Source organism: Miscanthus floridulus, chromosome 7 (assembly GCF_019320115.1).
Source record: "Miscanthus floridulus cultivar M001 chromosome 7, ASM1932011v1, whole genome shotgun sequence".
Taxonomy (NCBI): Eukaryota; Viridiplantae; Streptophyta; class Magnoliopsida; order Poales; family Poaceae; genus Miscanthus; species Miscanthus floridulus.
The window spans coordinates 99,455,778-99,466,204 of record NC_089586.1 but is presented as its reverse complement, the minus strand read 5'-3'; the positions used below and the strand labels follow the sequence as shown (position 1 = coordinate 99,466,204).

Here is a 10,427-nt window from a genome sequence, read left to right as displayed (position 1 = left end):
CATCCCATATTTTCCTTTCCTTTTACGACAAAACCTTTCGGTTGTGCCATATAAACATTTTCTTCCAAATCCCCATTTAGGAAAGCCGTCTTTACATCCATTTGATGTAACTCCAAGTCATAGTGGGCTACAAGTGCCATTATAATTCTGAAGGAATCTTTACATGAGACTGAAGAAAACGTCTCATTGTAATCAATCCCTTCTCTTTGCGTGAAGCCTTTCGCCATGAGTCGTGCTTTAAATCTTTCTATATTCCTTTGGGAGTCATATTTCATTTTGTAGACCCATTTATAGCCTACTGTTTTAGCTCCTTTAGGAATATTTCCTAAGTCCCAAACTTTATTGGTACTCATTGATTTCAATTCATCTTCCATGGCCTTAAGCCACTTTGATGAGTGGTCGCTTCTCATGGCTTCTTCAAATGAGGTGGGATCGTCCCCCATCTGACATTCTTCAGTTTCATAAACTTCATAGTCATCAGTAATAGCTGATCTTCTTATTCTTTGAGACCTTCTAGGTGCCTCCGGCACTTATTCCACGTTGGGCTGTTGTTGTTCTTCCTCATGTGCAACATTTGGTTCTATAGTTTCCTCAAGGATAGGTTCCTCAAGAACAGGTTCCTCATGTTCATTCATTGTCGCCACGGGAGAACTTGCAACAGGTGTTGGCACTACAGTGTCCTGCACTGTCGGTGCAACAGCAGCAGGTAGCGTGAAGAATGGTTCTTCAACCATCGGAGTGGGTATATGTACCCGCTTCTCCTGTAGGCTGATTTCTCGTGCTACCATGCTCCCCCTGATCATGTTATCCTCCAAGAACACAGCGTGTCTTGTTTCTACAATCTTCGTATGTCTGTCAGGACAATAGAAGCGATATCCTTTCGATCTTTCTGGATAGCCAATAAAATGGCAGCTGACTGTCTTGGAGTCTAACTTTCCTATGTTTGGGTTAAACACTTTTGCCTCAGCTGGATAGCCCCACACACGCAAATGGTTAAGTGAGGGTTCCCTTTCTGTCCATAATTCATACGGTGTTTTAGGCACCAATTTACTTGGTACTCGATTAAGTATGTGAATGGCGGTTTTCAGTGCCTCCATCCATAAACTAATCGGTAATGTGGAGTAACTCATCATGCTTCTTACCATATCCATTAAGGTACGGTTACGTCTTTCAGCCACTCCATTCTGCTGAGGCTCCCCCGGTGTGGAGTACTGAGCAACTATGCCATTTCCTGTAGGAACCTTGCAAATGGTCCAGGAATTTGGCCATATGGGGTATGTCGCCCATAGTACTCTCCACCTCGGTCTGATCGTACTATCTTTATTTTCTTATTGTGCTGATTTTCAACTTCAGCTTTAAATATTTTGAATTTATCCAATGCTTCCGATCTTTCTTTAATTGGATAAATATTGCCATAACGAGAGTAGTCGTCTGTGAATGTTATAAACGAGTCATAACCATCCACACTTTTCACAGGAAAAGGACCACATATATCTGTGTGGATTATTTCTAAAATTCCTATGCTTCGTTTGGCATCTTTCTTAATTTTCTTAACATACTTTCCTTTGATGCAATCAATACATTGCTCTAAATCTGAAAATTCTAAGTGCGGGAGAATTGATTCCTTAACCAATCGTTCCATTCTCCCCCTCGAAATATCGCCCAAGCGACAATGCCATAATTTCGAAGAGATAGTATCAATTCTCTTCTGCTTCTTAGTTACATCCGTAGATGGGGAATCATTCACATTCTCATCACATACATTGTTCACATTCTCAGCAAGAGATAATAAATAAAGCTTGTCTTGTTGGAAGGCAAGACCAACACATTTATTATTAACCAGTATCTTACACTTGCCATCACCAAAATGGCAATCAATTCCATCATCATCAAGTTTCGAAACACTTATCAAATTTCTACGCAAAGAGGGAACATAAAGTACTTCTTTAAGTCTAAGTACAAAACCATTATTCAATTCTAAAGAAAAAACTCCAATGGCTTCAACATTGGCTTGCAGTCCATTTGCAACTTTAATCGTTCTTTCTCCTCTTTGCAAGGTTCTCGTCCCACTTAACCCCTGTAAAGAATTTGCAACATGAGTAGTTGCTCCTGAATCAACCCACCAAGTGGATTTATCATAACATAAATACAGAGATTCATCTACAAATGTAATAAATTCATCACCTTTCTTTAGCAGAGATTTCAGGAAGTCTGGACAATCCCTCTTGTAGTGTCCCTTCTTGAAGCAGTGCTTGCACTGATCTTTTTCTGCTCCACCATACTGTTGATTCTCAGAATCCTGGGGTTTCTTTTCCTGTGAACTGGAGGAAGAGGACTTATCCCACTTAGGTTTCCCTTGTGGTTTAGGATTCTTGCCATTAAAGTTCTTTCTTTTGTTGTCCTTCACAAAATGAGCAGATTCACTTTGTGAGGACTTTATCCTCTCCTCTTCTTGAGCACACATTGAGATGAGTCTTTCTATGCCCTATCTTTCAGGCTGCATATTGTAGTTCACAATGAATGTGTCATATTCTTTTGGCAAAGAAGCAAAAATCAAATGAATTAGGAAATCCTCCTCCTTCAAATTCATTTCTTTTAGCTTAGATGCCATAGTGTTCATCTTCAAAATGTGCTCTCTTATGCTACTACTAGTGAATTTCTCATTCACAAGCTTCTTAATCAGTGAACTTGCTGTGGCCTTGGTAGACCCAGTAAACTGACTCTTGATTTTCTCAAGATATTCTTTAGCAGTAGCACATTCAGGGATTGAGCCCCTTATCTGTTCTTCTATGGTGGCTTTGGCTACCAACAGGCACTTGCGGTTGGAGAGAGTCCATTGCCTATGTTCAAGGTCATATTTCATTCTTATTTCAGCATGATCACGCTTCCGGGAAGCGAAATCAGCGTCAGATTCATTGTCACCTCTCACCGGGTCCTCTGGCTCAGTAGGACACAGTGAGGTGATGGCAAAATCGACCTCTCCCAATGCAAGTTCCAATTCATACTTCTCCCGCCACACACGGTGATTGGTTTCGTTGAGTGTCGGGATGTTGGCAATGTTCACAATGCATTTGCCTCCTGAAATCATACCAGAGTAAGTAAGAAACAATTATACATAAAATTCCATGCTTTAACTCAACGTTGGTCAAATTAAAACTTATAATTCATCCATGCAAAACAATTTACATCACCGTTGGGCAGAAGTAAAATTAATGCACGATTTCTCATGGATCAAAAGTTATAATATTGTTATTAACAACGTTGGCCAAAAAATAACAATATTATAATTGCATCAAAATTATCAGAAATTCATTTCTCTTAAAATTAAATTATCCCATTGGTTCAAATTTAATCAAAGAGAACAATAATTATCATGCACAGCGGAAACATTAATGATCTTTTTATGTTATTATTTTCCAGAAGCACTAAAAAAATCATTGTTTTCTGGGCAAAATATCGTTGGATAAAATTTGCACAGAAAATTGTGTCAAAAACATTCAAATTCATCAAAATATGCATTTAAAATTGTTTCTGGAAAATAATAAGAAAAAATTTCTTGTTCTTCTTTCATTTTTCAGCCCAGCGCGGCCCAAGACGCGCTGAACCGGCTTGGCCCGGCTTGCCTCGCGCGCACAGGCCGCACCTAGGCCGCAACCTGGGCCTGGGCCGGCAAAGCGCCGCGCGCGCTCGCTCCCGCCTGGGCCGGCGAGTTGGCCCAGCGTATCGTGGCCGTTCGTGTCGATCCGACGGCCGAGCGGCTGTTTCGTGCTGATCAAAACGCCGCCGCGGCCGACGCCCTAGAAACCCTAGGCATTCGGCTCTTCCCCTCTCTCTCTCCTCGCTACTTGCCTCTTCTCAGCCGCAGCGGAGACGGTCACCGCCGAGCAGCCATGAGCGAGGAAAACCGGAGCGGGCTTTGGCGCCGTCGCTGGCCCCCTCGTCGGCGCGCGTGCTCCCCAACGGGTGAGCACGCCGCCGTCGAGCGGCCTAGCCGCGACGCTTTCTTGGCCGAGCCCGGCGAGCCGTTTCTTGGCCGAGCCCGCGCGCATCGGCTCGGTTTCTTCTCCAGCGCTGGCGAAAGAGCCGGTGCGCTTCTTCTTCTTCCGCGCCGGTGGTGGTTTATCCCCGACGAACCCTAACCCTAATTTTTCCCCTTTCTCCCTTTTTTTTGAGTTTGTTCTTTTCGGTTTTATTCGAATGGGGAAAACTAGGGTTAGGTTTAAAGTTTTGTTCTTGCCGATTCGTTTTCCTTTTCGTTCATCCGAATGGAAAAATGGGATTAGGGTTAGGGTTTGACCCTTCTTCTTTCTTCTTCCCCTTTTTCGGATTAGAGTTCTAGGGTTCTTGAATCCGACCCTCCCTTTTCCCCTTCTTCAATCCCTTGTTCAGTTTTGATTTTGGGAATTAGGGTTAGGTCTTAGGGTTCGGTTTTTGACTTTCTTTCCCGATCCGCATCTGATTTCTTGACGAACCGTGGCTCCGGTACCATTGATAGATTAGGTTTTCTTAGGTATGTTCATCGGATCGGGATACTTAGCACAGTAATAGATCATTCGGATTTCACAGAGAGATTAAGAGATAGGTGATAGGTGGCAAACCGTCAAACGCCGTAGTTGTTGAAGCTCCGACCGGAGTTTCGTTGACGGACACCATCTGCGCGCCGGTAGCGACGGTCGGTGGAGCGAGAGTCGGCGCTGTGGCGTCCTCGGCGGCGACGTGAGCGTCGAGTGGCGTTGCCGGCGTCGGTGGCACTTCTCGTCGCTGGCAGCGCCCCTACTTTCGATCGGGTCTAGGGTTTAGGATGTCAGTGGGGTGACTGGTGGCGCGGTCAACCTCGTACTACGAGCCCCGGCCCCCACCTTTCCTTTATAGCGCTGTGCGACGGGGGCCCACCAACCATGTAGGGTTGGACGCCCCCGATCAGGGCGCGAGGACAAGGCCCAGTTAGGCCGTTGGGCTTAACTGGTGGGAGATCAATCCTAACACCTCAACCCCTTGGGGCTTGGTCTCGTGTCGAGTGACGTCGCTGCACTGTGCTAGTGAGCTACCACACCACTGCAGACCCGTTGGACTCAACAAGAATTCGCTGTCGTGGCGGTTAACTGCCGTCTGTTAGAGCTCTAGGACCTTCTTGGGGATAGCGGGTGGATTCACTTCTATTCTAGAACATGAATTGGAGCGAGTGAGAGGAAAGGAATGTCTGGCCATCGATCTTGGAGGATGATGAGTTCGCCATGGGCGGTGTTGGTGGCACGAGGTGTTGGTGAAGGGGTGGCAGTGGCGTCCGGTGGCGGTGTGGACGTCGGGCGTGGCATAGAGGTGGTGATGAAGCTTCTCATCGCTTTCAGCGCCTCCCTCTAGATCGATTAGGGTTTATAGGTGGGGTTTGTGGCCGCGGTGAACCTCGTACCTCGAGCTCTGACACCCTCCTTTTATATGGCGCTGCGCGACGGGGGCCCATCAACCATGAATTGGTTAAGCGCCCCCAATGAGGGCGCGGGATCAAGGCCCGACTCGGTCGTTGGACCGACTCAGAGGCGATCAACCTAACATTCTTCCCCTTGATCTCAACTAATGACTTAAAATACTTATCTCTTTTTTCCTATTCCATCACAGATTAGCGCATAAAGCGTGCCTCTTCACAATGGTTAGTACCGTTAGATTAATGGCTACAATACACATCTCCGTTTTGAAATAGATTATCAACTAGGCCCTTATTGTCCAGGGATCGTAAGCTTTCTCGTAAACCCATGCTGACTAAGTGTTCTCTGAACACATTGGGCAGTAACCTTTTGCAAGCGGATCCACAAGCATTTTCTTTGTACTTATATGCTCGAGACTAATAGAATGATCCAGGACTTTATCTTTTATAACATAAATCTTTATGTCAATGTGTTTGGCAGCACCACTTTACTTTTTGTTGTGAGCATAACATATTGTTGGCTCATTGTCGCAGTACAACTTGAGTGGTCTATGAATGCCATCGATCACTTTCAATGCGAGCATAAATTTCTTTAGCCAGTTCACCTGCCCTGTGGCCTCATAACATGATACAAACTCAGCATATATCGCGGACGATGCTGTGACAGTTTACTTGGAGCTTTTCCACGATATAGCGCCCCCTGTGAGAGTAAATACATAGCCTGATGTGGATTTTCTATCATCTACATCTCCCGCAAAATCAGAATCTGAATACCCCTCTATATGTAGGGAATCAGATCTTCTGTACGTTAGCATGATACCTTTTGTGCCTTACAAATAACACAAAGCTTTCTTTACAATTCTTCAGTGTTCTATTCCTGGATTACTTTGAAACCTGCCGAGTATCCCGGTAACAAAAGCTAAGTCAGGGCGTGTACATACTTGAGCATAGTGTAAGCTTTCTACAGCTGAAGTATATGAAACCGCTTTCATTCGATCTATCTCATATTGGTTCCTAGGACATTAGAATTCTCCAAAACTATCGTCCTTGACTATAGGAGCAGGTGAAGGTTTACATGCATGCATACAATATTTCTTTAGAACCTTTTCTAAGTATACCTTTCGCGATAATCCTAAAACCCACTTTCTTCTATCTCGGTGAATCTCTATCCCTAAAACTAATGAAGCTTCACTGAGATCTTTCATATCAAAATTTGAGGACAAGAACTTCGTTTCCAGTAGTAGATTAACATCACTACTAGCGAGTAAGATGTCATCCACATACAAGATTAGGAAAATAAATTTCCCATTCTTGAATAAACCCAAACTTTCTTATCGATCCATCAAACTTTAAATACCACTGTCTAGAGGCTTATTTTAATCCATAAATGGATTTCTTCAGATGGCATCACATACGTTCTTTTTCTTTTATGACAAAACCTTTTGGTTATGCCATATAAACATTTACATCCAAATCCCCGTTAAGGAAAGTTGTCTTTACATCCATCAGATGTAATTCTAAATCGTAGTGTGCCACTAATGCCATTATGATTCTAAAAGAATCCTTACATAAGACTGAAGAAAATATCTTATTGTAATCTATTCCTTCTCTTTGCGTGAAGTTTTTTTGCCACAAGTCGCGCTTTAAATCTTTTCATATTCTCTTTAGAGTCATATTTAGTTTTGTAGACCTATTTACAGCCTACTGTCTTGGCTCCGTTAGGAATTTTTTCTAAGTCTCAAACATTGTTGGTATTCATTGATCTCATTTCATCTTGGATGGCTTCAAGGCACTTCGACGAGTGAGCGCTTCTCATGGCTTTTTCAAATAAGGTAGGATCACCCTCCATTTAAAATTCTTCACATTCATAGATTTCGTAGTCATCAGGAATTGCTGGTTTTCTGGCTATTTGAGACCTTCTGGGGGCCTCATTAGTTGGCGCTTGTTTCAAATGGGGCTGTTGCTACTCTTCCTCATGTGCGACAACGGGTTCCATAGGATCCTAAAGGACAAGTTCCTCATGTTCATTTATTATTGCCACGGAAGAACTAACAATATGTGCTGTCACTACTGTGTCTTGTACTGTTGGTGCAATAGCAATAAGTAGCGAGGAAAATAGCTCCTAAACCATCGGAGTAGGCACGTATATCCGCTTCTCCTCAAAGTTAATTTCTCACGCTACCATGCTTCCCCTGACTATATCATCCTCCAAGAACACAACATGTCTTATTTCTACAAACTTCGTATGTCTATCAGGACAATAGAAATGATAACCTTTTGACTTATCTGGATAGCTAATGAAATGGCAACTAACTGTCTTGGAGTCTACCTTTCCATTGTTTGGGTTAAATACTTTAGCCTCAACTGGATAGCCCCACACACGTAAATGGTTAAGTGAGGGTTCCCTTCCTGTACACAACTCATATGGTGTTTTGGGCACTGACTTGCTTGGTACTCGATTGAGAATATGAATGACGGTTTTTAATGCCTCCATCCACAAACTTTGTCGATAAAGTGGAGTAACTTATCATACTTCTCACCATATCCATTAAGATATGGTTGCGTCTTTCAGCTACTCCATTCTGTTGAGACTCGCCCGGTGTAGAGTACTGGACAATTATGCTGAAAGTGTAATCAAACCCTAATTGTGGGTTTTGGTGATAATGACCACGCAATTACAAACTAATGAGATTTATCAAGATGACAAGTAGGGAATTCATGTTCGAGGATGCTACACGAAATGGAGGAGCCCCTAATTACAAATGTAGATGGCTTCAAACTCAAAGGAGGTTTAAATTCTTTTATATTTTGAATTTGAGTATAGGAAAAGCCGTGCTATAAAGGGAGACACAATGCTTAAGCTAATATGTGCTACTGGGTGCTCAAATAAACACATACATCCTTAGATTCATAGCCAAGACAGTCTACACTTCAGTCTTATCCTTGTTGTCTTATGTGGTGCGGCACTGCCGCACTTGAAGAGAGGCACTGCCGTGACTTAAGTAACCATTGGGGCTAAGGGGGTATTTATACCCATCCTCTTCCTCCCCAACGTCTCTCTTCTGGCTCCTGCTCATTCCAGTTCGTCCAAAATAGAAAAGGAGCTCTCTCTCTCTCTCCCTCCATTGTTGACCTCAAGCGCCCATGCAAATCCATTGATTTCTCCATCAATCCTTGAGGGAAAAGGGTCCAAAACTCGATTAGAGAGTAGCTCCATTTGATTCTCCAACTCTAAAGAGCACTTGGTTCATGTTTTGGCCAGCGGTTGTGTTTATTACTCTTAGGAGCTTGGCTCTTATTCGACTAGAGCATCGCCCAAAGAGCTTGCCAACTTATGTGGCATGCCTCGAGAGGTTTGTAACCATCTCTTGAAGCTAGTAAACTCACCCCTTATCTCAAGAGTTAAGTCTCTTGACTTGAGAACGAGGAATGGTTGGAAAGCCCTAAGCCTTAGTGGCTAACCACAACAATGTGGAGGTAGGCAAGCCTTGATGGCAAGTCGAACTACAGGATAAATCATTGTGTCACTTGTGCTTGATTTACATTACTTGCATGACATAATGTGGTTGAGGTGATTTCTAGGGTTTCTATTCGATCTACTTGTGTATGGTGTTTCTACTACTTCTAGCTCTTGATCTGTGATTGTCATACCTGTAGTAAGCTAGGAAATTTCTCTCATGTAAGTTTTCGTTCATGGATTTTGAATTGTGACTCAAAGTTGTCTGCAAGTACGGCAGTGCCGTTGTTCTGGCCCGGCAGTGCCGCCCTCCAGAGCGGCAGTGCCACAGGGTAAATTTGATAAAAGTTTGAGTGTTTGTTTTGATATGCCTATTCACCTCCTCTAGGCCACCCAGAGATCCTACATATGCCATTTTCCTATAAAAACTTTGCAAAAGGTATAGAAACTTGGCCATATGAGGTATGTTGACCATAGTACTCCCCCCAAGGTCGAATCTTACTATCTTAATCTTTAAATTATGTAGATTTTCTACTTCAGCCTTGAATATCTTAAATTTATCTAATGCTTTTGATCTTTCCTTAATTGAATAAATATAGTCATAACAAGAATAATCATCTATTAATGTTATAAATGAATCATAACCATCCACACTTTTCACAGGAAAATGACCACAGATATCTGTGTGAATTATTTCCAAAATTCATATGCTTTGTTTGACGTGTTTCTTTATTTTCTTAACATACTTTCCTTTAATGCAGTTAATATATTGTTCTAAGTCTGATAATTCTAATGGCGAAAGATTTGATTTCTTAATCAATAGTTCTATTCTCCCCCTCAAAATATAGACTAAACGACCAGTGGTAGAACCGCCTAATCTAATTCCTTCCAGGAGTACTTGTCTTCCATTAGACACTAAGTACTCAAGGGAGGACACTAAATTACGCAATTCCGTCTAGCACACCCCAAGGGAGAACAAAAAAATCCACATTTTTCCATCAGGATCACAAATGAGAGAATAAAGCTTAAAACATTCTTAAAACATTTCTTACATCACTTTCCATACAACATCATAGCATAATATTTATTGTTTATAACAACAGAATATAACCATGCTAACAGAGTTTCAGTGGAAATAAAATCATTTAACATCAGATAGGTCATGATTTTAGGAACCTAACAAAATTGGTTTCACAATTTTTGATTAGCTACACAATTTTTTCTTGAATTTACAAATTTACCCTAGAAACTAATTTGGAAACGCTTTAGAAAAAGGAAAAGTCGGTGGCCAACGATTTTGGCCCAGCAACCTAAATGGCCCACGACGGGGATCCCGCGCATGTAGTAGGTTGGCCCAACAATTGGACCAGTGACAGGGAGCCCGCACGCGCCCCCGCACCTTTTGCAGAAAACCCCTCAGCATAACAGATTATCACAGTGGCGTCACTAAGCACTATTACACCTAGAGACAAGCTTTGCACTAAGGACCCTCGGATGTCTCCTGCCTTCACAATGGGGAGGTCCCTGCTCTACCCTGTGTTCGTCTGA

At 42.8% G+C, this 10,427-nt stretch overlaps 1 long non-coding RNA gene across 1 annotated transcript; it reads right to left on the bottom strand.

Moving 5' to 3' along the window:
* Positions 1–1,865: 1,865 nt before the first annotated feature.
* Positions 1,866–2,269, bottom strand: LOC136463945 (uncharacterized). Its single transcript, XR_010761117.1, has 2 exons — positions 2,185–2,269; positions 1,866–2,077 (listed from the first exon to the last, which is right to left on the bottom strand). It is a non-coding gene; the product is annotated as an uncharacterized lncRNA (long non-coding RNA).
* Between the last annotated feature and the right edge of the window lie 8,158 nt (positions 2,270–10,427).